Below are 17,827 nucleotides of genomic sequence, written 5' to 3'. Positions count from 1 at the left end.
ACAAGGTGTCTCAGCATGCAGATCCTCCGCTCGCAGGATGTTGATTTCGTTTTTCACACAATTCTGTGTAAACTCTAGAGACTGCTGTGTGTGAAAATCCCAGGAGATACCTCAAATGCTACCAGCCCATCTGGTAGCAGTATCCACGCCACGGGTAAAATCACAAAGATCACACTTTTCCCCCCATTCTTATGTTTGATGTGAACATTAACTGAAGCTCCTGACCTGGATCTTCATGATTTTATGCACTGTGCTGCTGACTCATGATTGGCTGATGAGATAACTGCATGAATGTGCAGTGTACGCGGATTAAAAAGCACAGAGTGAACGCATTTGAGACGTAGGACGTGTTACTAAATATGAGAGATATATATTTATATCTTATGCAGCATAGAGCTGCGATGGTTTTTACCCCGCTGAGTTATGGAGTTTTAGTCGTTAGTGATGCGTTAGTGACATGGTGAGCGCCGTCACATTCATGCCGAGCATTTTCGCAGTCTCGGCCAGCGCTTTCAAGTGTTCCCGGACAGTGAAGCGGTGTTTCACTTCACTGAGAATCCTACGCTGTGTTTGGCTTGAGGGGTTGAGCCTGGCTTTACCGCTCGCCACCCTTCCTTTCGCTCAGCTTAGAGCAAAAGGTCACACAAACCCCATGTGGTTCAGAGCAGCTCTACAACAGGCTTAGCGTTTGAATCAGCGCCCAGCTCAAACAGTGAGAGGCCTGCAAACATGGTCTGCTCACTGGCACACGAGCCACTGAGGAAAGGAGATAGGGAGAAGGGAGGCCTGTGCACAATAGCCGTCGTTACGCTTCAGCTATGCCAGTTAGTGCTTGCTCACAAGGCTGCACAAAGCCACACATATTTTAGTGGAATGCGACGATTGTTCGCCATTTCCCACTGGGTCCTCATGGTTCCCTGAAATTTACTGTATTTCCCTCCCGGCGATCACACCGCTTCTGTTAATAAGAAGTGTATTGGATGAAAAGAAAAAAAAAGTTATCTTTAAAAAAAAAACAAACTTGAATACTTTAAATACTTTAAAGCGTTCCCTCTGATTGTTACAAAGTGCTGACACTGGAGACTCCTTCCAGAAATGTTGAAGAATCATCTCATCGGAAACGTATACAGTCTATACCACATATCACCAATTACACAGCTTTTCATCACTTCTCCGCGCAAGTTGTTACTATAGAAAAGTTAACGTATATGAGAACAAGGGAATTAATATAGACCTGTGATTTGAATTAGAGATTGAATTCCATATTTAAAATCAGCACCATCTGAACAATCCGAGCATATATCTATATCTATCTACATATAGCAATCAGAGATTATATCTGAGACATTATCTGGTTGTAAATAATTATTATTGATTGTATAGTGTAAATAGTGTGTGAATACTTCTACGATACGGCATCTGTTCTTTTATATTCCTTCGTGCTGCTATGTTGACCTAAATTTCCCCTACGGGGGATTAATAAAGTTATATCTTATCTTATCTTATCCAAACACACTTTCAGAATTACTAATAAAAGGTCAACAATAGAAAGCTTATTAGTAATCAAGTCTGAGCTGACAGGCTTCAAAATCTGACCGATCGATCCCAGTTGTACAGTAGATACTCTGTGCGTCACTCAGGACATCCGTACACTAAGGTAGTTCTACAAATCGAAAGCGTGGTCCGGAATATTCAATGAAACTCTCAGGCTGTGACTCCTGTGCAACGACTCCGTGGACTCGTGTCTACGGCCAGCTTGCGTTAATATGATGTTCTGAACCGTTTTCAATTATCTTGTCAGGCATCATGCTTCGGTGAAAGTTTTTATTTTTTTTAAGCATATTTTAATCAAAACTATTCTGTTGGTCACAGTCATTAAACACTCGTTTGGTTTTCAACCTGCATGTACTGTAATACGCCATACTGTAGGACCTTGGAAAGTCTGACAGATTTGATTCATCTATGGTTCGCTGCTGTTCTGCAGGGTATTGTTGGCCATGATATGGAACCGCTAATAAGACATTGATAGTTTTGTTATTGATAATGTTTTGGCATTTGCATGTACAGCATATTATTCAGTGATGAATGACTCAATGATGGATTCTTTCTTCTAGCCTAATTCAGACTGGTAAGACCTATGGAAAAATATCTTGAAGAGAGAAGAGTGTTGATAAGTTATATGTAAATGAAAACCATCTCATAACACTCTCTGCTAATGGCATCGGAAGTGTGCCTGTATGGAAATTATAAAACAAAGTCAAACTTACTGGTTTACGTTCGTAAACAATACATTGTAATCTCGAGAAATTTTCTCAATTATGATCAGAGTAGATTAGATTACAGAGATGATAACTGGGCAATTGAAAGGTAAGATGGTGGAATATCTGGATGGGAAAGAAGACTTGCAAAAACTAGGCTTTCCTAGTCTTACTCTATCATGTTCTAAGTGAAGCACCATGAACCCTACATAAATATGTATTATTTTAATGGACTGTAAAGAAGACGCCATTTGTAATTGTGGTTAACACACATTTGTAAAATGAGCAGACTGATATTATGTCCTCTACAGCCAGATTCTCAAAGTGAGACTGGTAAAGTGGGTTAAAGACATGACGATGGTGAAGATCATCATCATCATCATCATCATCGTCATCATTATTACCGAAGGTGCGAAGGCAAACTATTGTTATTCTACCTCTTCTTCTTCTGGCTAGGGTGTGTATGGCAGCCCATAGAGTTGTCTGTTAAAAAGTTATTAATTTTGGCACACTGATTAGGGAGGGTCTAGGGAACATTATGACCAAATTTGGGCCAAGTTCTGCCAACATTCTAGCGCCACCATCGGGTCAAATTTGGGCCTAATGTAGATGTATATTTATGGTCATAACTTTTGAACTGTGTGTCCAAATTGTAAAAGCCAGGCATCAGTGGATTCCCTGGGTCGAGACGAGTTCAACACACCCTATGACATTAATAAATTCCACTTACATAGATTTTCCGCCATCTTGGATTTCATCAAAAACAGTTTTTTTGCTACTCCTCCTACAAATTTTATCCAATCACCTATTATTATTAGTAGTAGTATTAGTATCAAGTATTGTTATATTTGTTAAACACAGTGTGAACGACATAAATGTCAACTCTAATCTAACTGAACCTAAACTTTTATTTTAAAAAATAGGAAAAGTTTTATATAAAGCTGTTTTACAATAAAAAAAATTTTTTTTTAAATTTGACATGATTTAACTGGGTTCTGCGACAGAACATTTTAGGAATACAACGCTCTAAATGACTCCATTTAATAAATATAAGGGGTTCGTATTTACATAATGTTCCTAATATGTGAAACACTGGATTATACTATTCATACTTATGAAAACTAATCATGAAATCACCCACAAGGGAGCCCTTGAACTTTGTTTTTACAACAAAACAAAAAAAATATCGAATAACTGAAATGAGACTCGTCTTTATTTAGCCCGAGATTCTACCTTAAACGACAGCCATACAATTCGAAAACAGCAGCCAGTGAGCCCATCTATCCTGCCCACAGTCACGTCATCATCCAACCATCCACACCTCCATCTGTTCTCATCATCTCTCCATCACTCTGCTCCCCTCTCTCAGCCATACTAACAGGATCTCACGTCTGAATCGCAGCTCCCGGATTCTCAACTACACCACTTTCTCTCCACGTTGCCATCTGTCTCAGTCATCTTCGACTCTCCTCTATCTTCTTTATTCTTTCACATAATGAACCGACAGTCTCTCCTTCCTGCTCTCTCTCTCTCTCTCTCTCTCTCTCCATGAATCTCATATGCACACACTCGTTCAAAAGCCGCGTTGCCGATTTACGGTGCTGTGTTGGGTAATAAGCGTTAGGCATCAGGTGGCTATAAACAGAGTGTAATGAGTAGAAAGTGGCAAATGGAGAGCGCAGCAGAGGAACTTGGGAATTCAGCACGCCTTAGGAGCACTGGCGGGAAAAGTGGAACAGCCGGCTGGAAACCTCCAGTCTTCCAGGAACCATCTTTCTGTCTCCTTTCTTAGTCCCCTGCTACTTCTACATCCCACACTCTGACAAAAAAACACACACACACACACATTCAAAATCTTATCTGTAATAGCAAATGAGTCCCTGCGCACGACCTTGGGAAATGCAAATGCACAGAATGAAATATTAAACAGTATTATTACATGTTCTAAATATTTTATGGCACTAGAGAGCATAAACACAGACAGTGAAGCCAGACTTGGTGATGCTTACGGGTTTGGTGCGAGCCAAAGTTTGTTGTGATCAATTCGGTGAACTGATTATGTCCTTAGTAAGTAAGTGTCAGTCCACACCGTGTGACCTTCCTGCATGAACAAAATCTCAGCTGACGTTTAATACGGACGCTCCGTCAACAAACCTGTAGGACATCTGTTTTGACCGTAGTAGGTGTATGGAAAACATTAAAAGACGGAGTGATGGTCTCCAGGGATCCGTAAGCAGCACAGCCCGAAGCATGAATGATTCAGCACTTTTGCTTAGGAATAAAAATATCCACAGATTCTGCACATCATTATCTTTCTATACAAATTATACACACATGGTTTGCTGTATATAGAAAGCGCAGGTGCACTAGGTATATTTCTGTATCTGGATTTGTTACTCAGAGGTTTATCTAGTAGAGCTCGTCGTCTAGAGCACCCCTGGGTTTACGCTGACGTCCTCAGCTGCTGGACTTCTAGTTGTATCCAGAGTTTATACGGAACATGCTCAGGGTCATTCAGATCATTCAGGCTCACTTTAACATCATCTTTTCAGGTAAGAATATGTACTGTTGAAATCCAGGTATCATCCATTCAAATCTTTATCCAGCCATTTTATGTCCTGCTTACAGTATTCCCACACAGGGTCCTCCACTTTGACTACGTTTACATGGACAGCAGTAATCTAATTATTGACCTTACTCTGAGTAAGATAATAATGTGATTAAGGTGTTTACATGAGTCGCTTTTAAAATACTCCTCTCATGTACCCGTTTTACATGTTATAGAACTTAGTTGGATTAACGGCACACGTCATTACGTCACCGCGCCACGCCGTCCGACGTCCCTCCAGAATTTCACGTATCGACATACGGTTCGTCTTCGTTATGGAACCGTATACAGTTTTGGGTGTTTTTATTAATTTTGTTTACGTACGCTTCAAGTGCGGTTAATTATTTGTCATGCTGTACGTGCACATAGACGACTGCTTGAAACCGTGGGCTGCGTCCCAAACCGCGTACTTACCGTCTATATAGTAGCCGAGATGCATGTATTTTTCCCCACTACAGGCCTATAGTAGGCAAGTATGCGGTTTGGGACGCAGCTGAACTCTCTTGTTCACCGTAAAATGTTGAGCACTGGCGTGTGTGATCGTGTCCTGTTGCAAAATGCGATGAAAACTCCCACACGGCGTTCATAATGTGATTAAGGTGTGTACATGTCCGTAATACACGTCCATAATGCAATTAAAACAGTGGTACTCCACCTGTCTTAATTCGATTAGAGCTTAATTCGAGTATGACCTTAATTAGATAAAGGTAAGTAAAAATTGCTGTTTACATGCTAGTTTCTTAATCAAAGTATCGTCTTAATCAGGTTAAGAGTGGAGCTTGAAAAGCTTATTCTTCCAGCTACACTCGTTAATCACCACCTCTTACAATGCTGTGGCGTATTTCTTTAACAAAACATTACGTAATGCTGGGTTTTGCATTCATCACTTCGGCACTCTCTGTAGTCATCACGAGCATTTATACGAGTTAATCCAGCTTTTTCATTTATAAAGCGCACCGTAACCGACAATGGATTCAATCAGAAATACGTCATGAGCAGCTCTTACAAGAGTAAAAACCTACAATGACGTGCTCTGAGCGTAGACCAGGTGCCACCTGCAACTCTCCCCTGCTGGCAATCATGATGTTATTGTTCTTTCATTCAATTCATTCATTCACTTCTAGATCAACATCCATACTGGAGATGGATGGACGTACTTTATCGATCCCACAAAAGGAGCAAAGTGCACATGATACATAATGCTGTCCCGCTCGTTTTCCACTCGGCAACAAGAGCTGCTTTAAAGAAAAATAAATAAAATAAAAAGGTACAATGATAAATCAATCAAAATCAAGCTTACTTACTCCTTTTATTTCTTAGCTGGATGGATGGTGTTTAGATTTTGCAGCAACGATCGATAGAAATAAAAACACGTCAATCTCAGAGTAATAATTTAATAGATTAATAATAACCCAGCATACAAATTCTTATCCTTTTAAAATAGATTTTCCTTCATAACTGTAAGCACATTTGCTCTAAGTCATGTGAAGTGATACTGGAACAGCTTAACATCTAAGATGAGGATTTATTAAAGCGTCTGATGCAGTCACACTCATTCTCTTTTTCACACACACACCAAAGCTGATAATTATAATATTTATGTGTGAAATGCCTAGACCCTGGATGATAAAGCTCATTATCAAATAATGATGTAAATGGATAGCAGAGAGAATCACAGTGTTTTGCAGTGTGTGTGTGTGTGTGTGTGTGTGTGTGTGTTATTACTGTATAGACAACCATAAATAGTTATCTCCTTTCTCTTGTCTGTGTCACACACGGGGGATTTAAAAAAATAATTTTTAAAAAGTGCCTTCGGTGAATTTTAAAAAGTTGAAACTGCTTTATATGTGTGAATGACTGTGTGGCTGGTCTTGTATGTAACTATGGAAACACACATTGACTGGAGTAGAAATGAGCAAAAAAAATAAGGTGTTGTAATATTTACAGTAGCACTGTATTTACTCATTACATTTCCTGCTTCGTATGGTGACGAGTGCTGGTGCTTTTTTCTTTTTTCTTTTTGGTGTGGCTTAAATATCTAAGTAAATATCCAAGAGCTTGGGAATCAATATTGACAGAGTAATAATCATGACAATGACAGCATTGTGGTAGAACACTGGGTTGGCAGAAACACGGGACACCAATAATAACCGCAGGAAACGGTGTGGTGTACATACAGGGAGTAGGAGAAACGTCTAGAACATCTGAAGGTTTATTTCACGTATTTTCTATAGATTTGAATCGTATTTCAATTCCCCTTTGTCAGAAGTAAGGCGGTTCGAGTCGAGTCCGAAGTGATGGGAATCGATCGAGTCGATTCCAAGAGTCGCTTCCACACGATCATTTTCTCCAGTCTCGATTCCAGAAACGACAGGAAAAGAGGTTGTGCGAAATAAACAGTGCGATATTATTTAAGCACATGGAATGGGTCATTCGTGAAACATTCATCACGTGTCATTCATGAAACTGGAACCATGGCACTACGGTCTAGAGAACACCACAAGCTACAATCAGTCAATTAACCCTTCACAGTGTGACGTTGCCATATGACAACAATTAATTTACCTCCAATTTTTTGATGGGCGATAATACAAAACGAATATTTTCCTATGTATCTGGAAAAAGAGGGCTATAACTTTGACATGACATAAAAAAAACCGTGTCAGATGACCAGGAAGAGCTGTTTGTATTTCCTTTTCTGCAATCACACGGCATGGTGAAGGTCCCCATCAGAGGGCTCTGAAAATTCTATTCATTTCTCGATATTTAGGCGAAACTACTTAAAGGATCAAATTAAACACGATCTGAGATATAAACAAGTTTATTGATTTTGAGTATTCTATTAAATCGGTAAAATGTAATCGTTGCCATATGGCAACAGCATGCGATAATGGAACAGTGGTATGTGCATTCATGAACTGAAATAGGCCTACATAGCAAAAATTTACCGTATAAAAAAAAAAATACAAAAAATACACAGTATATTTACAGTTTTTCATTTTCAAAGTAAGAAAAACTGCTGGAATTTCAGACATTTTGCACCTCATGTTCTACATTTTATATTTCAAGAGAAAAAAAAACACACAAAAAAAAAATATATACCTCACCTAAAAACATGTTTGGGTCTAATTTTTTAAGTGAGTAAATCCATCCACATACTTTTTACAACGGTAATTCCTATCTAGAAGATATAACTTTTACATGCTTACTAGGTGGCAAAACAAAACTCTGCAACTTATCGTCTGGGAAAGGCAGTAATTGGAATTGGAATCATACATTCCACCATTGCACATTGTTGCCATATGGCAAAAAATTTTATATTTTTTTATTGCTAGAACTAATTCAAGTAATAAAAATCCATTTTAAAAAAAAAACTTTTTTTTAAACCAAAACACCTTCTTTTTTTTTTCTTTTTTTTAATAAATGTGCAACCGCAATTCCATAAAAGTTGGGACGCCGTGCAAAATGTAAATGAAAACAGAATGCAACGATTTTCAAATCTCATAAACCCGTATGTTATTCACAATAGAACGTAGAAAACATATCAAACGTTTAAACTGAGCAAATGTACCATTTTAAGAAACAAATAAGGTCATTTCGAGTTTGATGGCCGCAACACGTCTCGAAAAAGCTGGGACGGGGGCAACGAAAAGGCAGTAAGAACAGTAAGGGTTACTAAAAACAAACCGCTTTTTAGAGAAACATATCAGATTGAGAACGTTGATATAAACCACCAGATTTTCCACTGATGTCAGATCTGTGCTGATATACTGAATTAACAAACATTTTTTGACCAGTCAGATTTGAGAGTTCCACTGCGCTGTGGTCTGACTTTCGCAACACGTACAGTCACGTTTTTAGGAGCTCGTGTACTGTAAGTGAACGCACAAGGGTGTGTAAGCACCACTGAAGGGAAATTCGATTGAAGATGTTTTACATCAGCGTGAACTAGCCACTAAAGACTAAAAGAACATCTGGGATTAAAACATGAGAATCGCCTGGGCATTGGCAAGCGCACCCTGATGAGACACTTGTGGATGGACGGCTCTGTGCTGCTGGAGTGTTTAAGAGCTTTATTTAAGATCAACACAAAACACAGTTATGGCAGAAGAAATGCACTTAGAGCTTCAGACCCTCTTTTCTTTCCATTACGCCTCATGCCATCTGGGTCTTTCTCTTTCTAGTGTGTGTGTGTGTGTGTCCAATAGAAAGTAATGAGAGAAGATCTGGAACAGAGCTGTCCAACTGAGAAGGATCAAGAGTAAGAACAAAGAGCACCATGCAAATGTGTGCCTGTGCGTCTCTGTGTGTGTGTGTGTGTGTGTGTGTAGTGGGACTGAAAGTAGGATGTGGGTAGAGAGCAAATGAGTCTGTCTGATGTTTGAGCTGTCTCTCAGGGAGAGATCTGGTCTATTTGGGCCATGTGTGTGTCTGTACAGCCAAGGCCCTATCTCTGTATCTGTATCTGACCCCTCCCTGTACACAAGCACCATTTTGTCATCTTATTTATACACACTCTATGAGCTCATGGTGTTGCCATTCACAGGTGTGTCTGCATGTCTTCAAACTCCGGTGCGGTTCATTTTACCCTGGGGTCTCTATAGACATGTCAGTATACACCGGTGGCACTCTTCGTTGGTGGGTGGGTGGATGTGATGGCAGAAAAGCATCTATATCGGCGATATGTTGCCATACACAGTTTACACTGTCCGTTTGTGCGTGCCAAACGCACGGCTTCGATCTACGTCATCAGCCCTTCACGCCTGCCATCGCTCTCGCAGCCTATTGCCCTGTTTCATCCTTCCGTTTCCCTTCTCCTCTCTGCTCTTCTCCCGAATCGCACGTTATCCTGCAGCTCTGTCCACTAGTGGGCAGCGCAGCCCACAAAACACTCGAATGACAATTAGCTATTGTCGAAAGATATCGTCTATACATATCTATAAAACATTTAATAACACGTCGTAAAAACGATACATAGAGACCGTATGCGTCAACCTCGACGGCGTCAACATTTGCCCAGAAGAGAAAACTAATTAAAAGCAATTGTAGGAAACGCACACGGTACGGTATAAAAGCGATCAAAGTCTACACGCTCAGCATCTTCTAAACCTGTAAAAGTTAATAACTGTTACTAATTGTTCAAATAGATTGATGTTGCTGAAAACAAATAAAATAATGATAATAATAAAAAACCTAACTAACTCTCATCCTCAGCGGATTTAGAAGTAAATGCCCGTGAAAGTAATTATCCAACAAACCGCAGGCATCACAATGCAAGCTGTCATGAGCTCGACATAGACAAGTCGAACATGGTTATATAAAGCAGAACACGTTTCACGGCCTGATCAAAATGGCTGAATGTGAGACAAGTGTTGTAGCTATGACGATCGTCTCCTCGGTGTGAACAAACCGAGCGGCAACAGCGATGGCGAGAAATGAAAAAGCAGTGAATAACTAGCTCTGGGGTGGATTGTTTGGAGTTCGAAGGGAAACTAGAGCTGATTAAAGTGATGTGGAACACGGATCATGTTCTTTACATGTCACCTTTCGCTGAATATCCACTGAAAGGAGTGAATAATATCTGTAAGAGACTGGAATTAACAAAGACATCAGAAATGTCTTGTAGAATTGAACATGCGATGTGAAATGTGAAAAGGGCATTAAAAAGGTATCATCTCGCCGTCCTTCTCTCAGTCTTCATGTGACATTTTAAGGATGTGTTATAAAATGCATTCAAGAAGTTGAACTAAGAAATTCACTGGAACTAAGAGGCCCAAACCCGTTCCAGCATGACAATGCTCCTGTGCACAAAGCGAACCCCAAGAAGGCTGGAGTAGAAGAGTTCGAGTGTCCTGCACAGAGCCCTGACCTCAACCTCACTGAACACCTTTGGGATGAACCGGAACCCCGACCGCACCGCAGACATCAGTACCTGATCTCAACATCACTAATGCTCTTGTAGCTGAACGAACACAAATCCCCACAGCCACGCTCGAAAATCTAATGGAAAGCCTTCCCAGAAGAGTGGAGCTTATTATAACAGCACGTGAGGAATAAATCTGGAATGAGATGTTCAACAAGCACATATGGGGGTCATGGTCAGGTGTCCACATACTTTTAACTAAATAGTAGTATGCAGGGGTGGGCGATATGACAAATACATCATATCACGATACCGTGAAGACATTTCTACGAGACACAATATGCATCACAGTACTGTTCCTCCATTATACAGAGATCAGGAGTTTGAATCCTGGCTTGGCGGTTAAGACTCTGGGTTACTGATCGGAAGGTCGGGGGTTCAAGTCCCAGCACTGCCAAGCTGCCACTGTTGGGCCCTTGAGCAAGGCCCTTAATCCTCTCTGCTCTCTACCATGTATCATGGTTGACCCTGTGCTCTGACCCCAACTTCCTGACATGCTGGGATATGCGGAAAAAAAAAAAAATTCACTGTGAATATGTTTGTGTGATCAATAAAGACTCGTTATCCTTATGTTGGGAGCCTACAGGGCAAAACTGGCCATGCCCTCATACAGTATTCCCTCGTCCCTGTCAATCACACCAACACTAGGCAATCTTGGACGTCTGTGAACTCATATTTGCGGAAGGAGGTGGGTAGTGCTTTCTTCAGAGTGTGTTGCGCTGCCCTGTGACGCATCATGAGCAGAAAAAAATGGGGTTGGTTAGCTTCACATGTCTCAGAGGAAGCTTGTTAGCCTTCACCCTCCCGAGTTGGTAGTCTCAATGATAGGGGTGGGATTTGGTTAAAAAAATCCAAAACAAAAAACAAACAAAAAAACCTTTTTGATTTTGATTACTTAAAAAAATAAAAAAAGATCGTTTAAAGTAATGCCTACAAATATCTAATTATATAACACTGAAAAGGAAGCAAAATAAAAATCCTAACACTTTAAAATGACGATTTTACGATATTTTAACATCAAATCAGACCATCCAACCAGATCTGGTCGCTGTTACTAAAAATACTAAAACAGTTCAAGAAACCTGGATATCACAATACCCACAATATCTCAGAAGCATGCAGTGTGACATTATTTACCACCAGATCGATATCATATCATCATATGGCCATAATGATGGATAGAATGACAGATAAAATGCCGATAGAAAATATTACCAGGGAAAGAAGAAATGGAAAGTGCGCATGAGAGAGAGAGAGAGATGGATGGAGAGAGAGAGAGAGAGAGCAATCAAGCAACCAAGCTGAAGAGATGGCACTCATTCAGCACAATCGTTCCTTTCTGTCTCTATGACACACACACACACGCAAACATAGCAGCTCGAACACCAGTAATTACCCTTGCACAAACTCTCACACAGTCACGCTGTACATTACTGATACGACTTGTGCGTTTCTCACCTCATCCAGGGCTGATGAAAGCGTCGTTGTGGGAAGACGCAGCACCAGGAAGAAGCTGTTTATACATCCAAACTCTACATTACTTAAACACGGACCGACATGTCAGTCAGCTGACAGAAAATCACCAATATTAATGTCCCACAAGATGAACGTTATCAGACTAATGAAGCAGCGTTAATGTTTAAACTTTAATATGAATGTTCTTTTCATAAAAAAGAAATAAATAAAAACGAATAGGGAATGAAATCACCTACCCAATGGGAGAGAGGGTCTTAATAAAGCACTACATTCAGATAGCGATATCTACACAAAAATAATGACGTGCATGTAAACATATACATACACAAATCAGTAATAATGATTTTTATCAGGTGAAACCACCTCAGACCACATTTACCGACGTGTGATATGCGACAGGAGATCCAGCTCAGCACCATTACCTTCGAGAGAAGCTCAATAAATTATTTTTGAGATCGAGCGATTATAGAGAGAGCAAGAGAGACAGAGAGAGCGAGAGAAAGGGCGAGAGAGAGAGCGAGAGAAAGGGCGAGAAAGAGAGCGAGAGAGACAGCGAGCAAGAAAGAGAGCGAGTGAGAAAGAGAGAGTGAGACAGAGAGAGAGAGAGCGTGAGAGAAAGAGCGATACAGAGCGAGAGAGACAGCGAGCAAGAAAGAGAGCGAGTGAGAAAGAGAGAGTGAGAGAGAGAGCGTGAGAGAAAGAGCGATACAGAGCAAGAGAGAGCGAGAGAGACAGCGAGCAAGAAAGAGAGCGAGTGAGAAAGAGAGCGAATGAGAGAGAGCGAGAGAACGAGCGAGTGAGACAGAGAGAGAAAGTGAGACAGAAAGAGAGAGAGAGAGAGAGCGCGAGTGAGAGAGAGAAAGTGAGACAGAGAGAGAAAGAGCGAGAGAGAGCGAGAAAGAGAGTGAGCGAGAACGAGAGCGAGAGAGAAAGAGAGTGAGAGAGACAGAGAGTGAGAGAGAGTGAGCAAGAAAGAGCGTGAGAGAGAGAAAGAGAGCGAGAGAGAAAGAGAGAGACAGCGAGAGAGACAGCGAGAGAGTGAGAAAGAGAGAGTGTTGATATACCAGTGGTTAATTGTAGATGATTTATCACCACTAAAGTTCTACAGGAAAGTGACGTTTTGAACAACAGCCAAACTCATACTGACAGCTTAGCAAGTGAAAATATCCTGAATATACTCGAATTGATCCGATATTTCTTATAACACCTTACACCTATTTTTAGACATTTTATTTCGTCATTTCAAGCTCGAAATAGTCTTGTTCTTTCCTATTTTTAGGCATTTATCCTATTTCTCGAAAGAAGCAAAATGATCAGCCAACAGAACGGTTTGAGGAACACGACAAAGAGTACAAGGTGTTGCCTCCGAATTCCCCAGATCTCAATCCGATATTGGAGAGATGTTCTGGACAAACAAGTCCGATCCACGGAGGTCTCACCTCGCAGATTACACGACTTAAAGGATCTGCTGCCAACGTCTCAGTGCCAGATACCACATCACACCTTCAGAGGTCCCGTGGAGTCCGTGCCTCGACGGCTCAGAGCTGTTTTGACCTTCACAATATTAGGCAGGTGGTTTTAATGCTATGGCTGATTGGTGTAGGTTTAATCATTTATATTTTGGTTTAGTCTCATCGGCAATAAGAACATATTGAAGATATTAACAGTTCAGATGTGGACCTGAGAAAAGACCGTGATGGGACTGAAATGTACAGTAATATGCAACGTCCGGATCTGAACGTGGAGTATTAGCGCCGTGTATCTGATGCCGTGCATCCCATTGGTATCTCTGTGGTGACAAACGATGATGCCTAAACCATTAGTTGCTCATTTTAACTTACGTTAATGGAATCCTGACTTTAATGTAATCGTTACTCCACATACAGATGGCTGACAAACGAAACACAAACTCATCCCAGAGTGTCTTATAGGTGCTGAGCCACAATGAGCTGCCAGAATAACTTCAACGTGCTCTGGCGATCGATTCTACAAGTCTCTAGAAGTGTACAGGAGCAACGACGAGCACCATTCTTCCCAAAGATATTCCCTCAAACGTTGTGGTGATGGTAGTGGAACGCGCTGTCTAACACGTCCATAAGGTCCCATAGATGACTCCACGTACCGAAGTGTCCTTGCGCAATACACTGAACCCCAAGTTGCTCCCGATGGCAAGCTAGCGCCTTGCATGGCAGCTCTGCTACCATTGGTGTGTGAGTGTGTGTGAATGGGTGAATGAGGACCAGTGTAAAGCCCTTTGTAGAACTTCAAAGGCTAAAAAAGCGCTACATAAGTGCAGACCATTTACCACGGTCAGTTAGGCTGAGATCTGCTGACTGTGAAGGCCATAGCGTATAGTTTACATCATTTTAATCCTCATTAAACTACTCAGTGCTCTGAAGTCATGCCCTGTGACCGAGGACGTCCCTCTAAGGGAAGAAGTGGAACCAAACCATACCAACAAACAGCCTTTCGTTTTTGTACGCGATATTAGTTACAGCATCAAGCAGCTAAGGCGAGTTTTATTTTTGCATATAAACCTGAATAAAAGCTCCACTGGGATTCTACTACTGTTACCCGTCACACTGTCACGACACGATCCCAATAAAATCCTGGCCGAATTCGAGAACAGGTTGTGCGATAACAAGTGTCCTTCACGTTAAAGTATACGATGAAGACCCTAGACCTACACTAATGAGAATAATAAAGGAATGACTCTCTTACGCTCTGCCATACTGGACAGAATGAAAATTTCACGCTGTCAAAAAAAACTAACACGAATGGAATTAAGACGTGTGGAGTATTCCTGTTTTAGTCGCATTATCGACGTGCGTTACAGACATGTACACACCTTAATCACGTTATTAACATCGTGTGAGAGTCTTCACCGCATTTTGCGACAGGACACGTACACACACGGCAGCGCTCAACCGTTTGACGGCAAACAAGAGAGCACGGCTGCGTCCCAAACCGTATTTCTGCCTACTACATAGTAGGTGAAATACATGCATCTCGGCTACTATATGGGAGGTAAGTACGCGGTTTCGGACACAAAACTGTATACGGTACCATAACGAAGACGAACTCTATGTCGATACGTGAAATTCTGGAGGGACGTCGGACGGCGTGACGTGGGGACGTAATGACGTGTGACGTTAATCGATCCACGTTCTATAACATGTAAAACTGGAATATGAAAGGAATATTCTAAAAGCGACTCATGTAAACATCTTAATCAGAATATTGTCTTATTCAGAATAAGCTCAATTATTAGATTACTGCTGTCTGTGGAAACATAGTCATTGTCACCTGGCACACCTCAGACACACACACACACACACACACACACCTCTCTGTGAAAAAAGTCTCATGAGAGGCTCTTTGTTTACGGGGAGGAAACTGGATAGAACATTTCCTATTTGTCTTTCCGTGGCTGTTCAAAAGCGCTTGCACGATAACATGACAAACCTTGACGTAGCCGACACGTTCTTTCGAAATCACCAGTTCACAAAACAAACAGACACTCACACTAATCAAGCGCTGAGCGACGGCGACGCTGGCTAAAGCACTCGCGCCTCCAGAGACGTGTTCGTCACGCTTCGTGTTTTTGATATTTTAGAGCTATTTATTTATTTTACACAAAATGTGCTTGCGTGCTTTAAACACTTTATACACAACGTAAAGTAGGATCGCACAAAACAAAAGAGGACGTAAAGGACGCGGGTGAATTCCGCGTCACCGATTCAGAGCGGGTCGTCCGACAGACGGCGGCATCTGTCTGATTACATTTTTTAAAGTATTCTACTTGTAAGAGTCGTACCTTGACGTGTGTTCGTGAAGACGGATTAACAAGAACTTAAGGTGGTCGTTATTTATGCATGAATTCATAAGACTCACGTCGTAGTTAAGGTTCGCTGTTATTGTAAAGCGACAGTTCAGTCCAAGATTTATGAGATATGTGTAGCATTACTGCTAATACTACTCGGTTCTGCTTTCGACACGATTACATACATATTATTAAACGGATTTGAACACCAAACTGGTTCAATTACAAGTTGAACGCCTGCTTAGAGGAATCTGATAAAGGAATCTGTTAGCACTAACTGGCAGAACCTAGCTAGCTAGCTAGCTAGCAGAGAACGTTATGTATTATGGGTTGGGTGTTTTTTTCCTCACATTCAAGAGGTTTGCTTTCTTATTGTTATGTTTAAACCATTCATTCATCTTCATGAACTGATTAAACACTAAGTGCTTTATCCTGGTCAGGTCCAGGTTTTGGGTTAGTTTACACACCTCTACAAAACACACACACACACACACACACACACACACACACACACACACACACACAAACCAGAAGTACCAGAGTGTCCAGGATATTGATGCTGTGTTCAACTAGACTCGTAACTCGTGATTCCTGACCTCCGACCGGGAAAAGCTAAAGAAATTCCTCCTCAAGTCAAACTAGGTGTAGTCTTCTCAACTACAACTTCCTCCGAGTTCAGAGACCGACATCACATGAACATGGCTGATCACGGCACGAACAGTAAACAAAGCAGCACGTTTTACCTATAAATACTGAGTTATACTGTATACGTATATAAGTATTTGCTTAACGTTAATCAACATGCATACATAAGCGCTTATAACTCTGTAACGTTGACTATATGGGCGGCTGTTTTGACGAGGAAAATAGACATCACTCGTCGCAGTTAGTTGGCTAGCTTGTTGTTAGCAAAAGACGAACATGGAGGCGTCCATGTTTTTTTCCCCCCCCCCACTTTGTAGCTTGAATGCACGAATGAGATCATTCTGACCTTCGACTTCCCACTTCTGAGGCGAGTTGAACGCAGCAACCACACATACTTTATGAATAATCTTAAAATGGATGGATCTCTCTCTTACATCCGGAGTTGCTCTCTTGCCTTCTTCATAAAAGAACCCGGTTTTCGTCTCCTATGCTTTCTCTCTCCCTCTGTCTGTGTCTGTCTCCCGCTCTGTCTCAGTCTCCCTCTGTCCGTGTCTCGGTCTCCCTCTGTCTCGGTCCGTGTCTCCCTCTCCGTCTCCCTCTCCGTCTCCCTCTCCCTCTGTCCGTGTCTCGGTCTCCCTCTGTCTCGGTCCGTGTCTCCCCCTCTGTCTCCCTCTCTGTCTCCCCCTCTGTCTCCCTCTCCGTCTCCCTCTCCGTCTCCCTCTGTCCGTGTCTCGGTCTCCCTCTGTCTCGGTCCGTGTCTCCCCTTCTGTCTCCCCCTCCGTCTCCCTCTCCGTCTCCCTCTGTCCGTGTCTCGGTCTCCCTCTGTCTCGGTCCGTGTCTCCCCCTCTGTCTCCCCCTCTGTCTCCCCCTCTGTCTCCCTCTCCGTCTCCCTCTCCGTCTCCCTCTGTCCGTGTCTCGGTCTCCCTCTGTCTCGGTCCGTGTCTCCCCTTCTGTCTCCCCCTCCGTCTCCCTCTCCGTCTCCCTCTCCGTCTCCCTCTCTGTCTCTGTGTGACCTTTCAATCATGCCAGCATGTCCTCTCTAACGTACACTTACTTCTGTCACTCGTTCTATCTTACACACACACACACACACA

Source organism: Ictalurus furcatus, chromosome 14, assembly GCF_023375685.1.
Source record: "Ictalurus furcatus strain D&B chromosome 14, Billie_1.0, whole genome shotgun sequence".
Lineage (NCBI taxonomy): Eukaryota > Metazoa > Chordata > Actinopteri > Siluriformes > Ictaluridae > Ictalurus > Ictalurus furcatus.
This window is presented reverse-complemented; position numbering follows the sequence as displayed.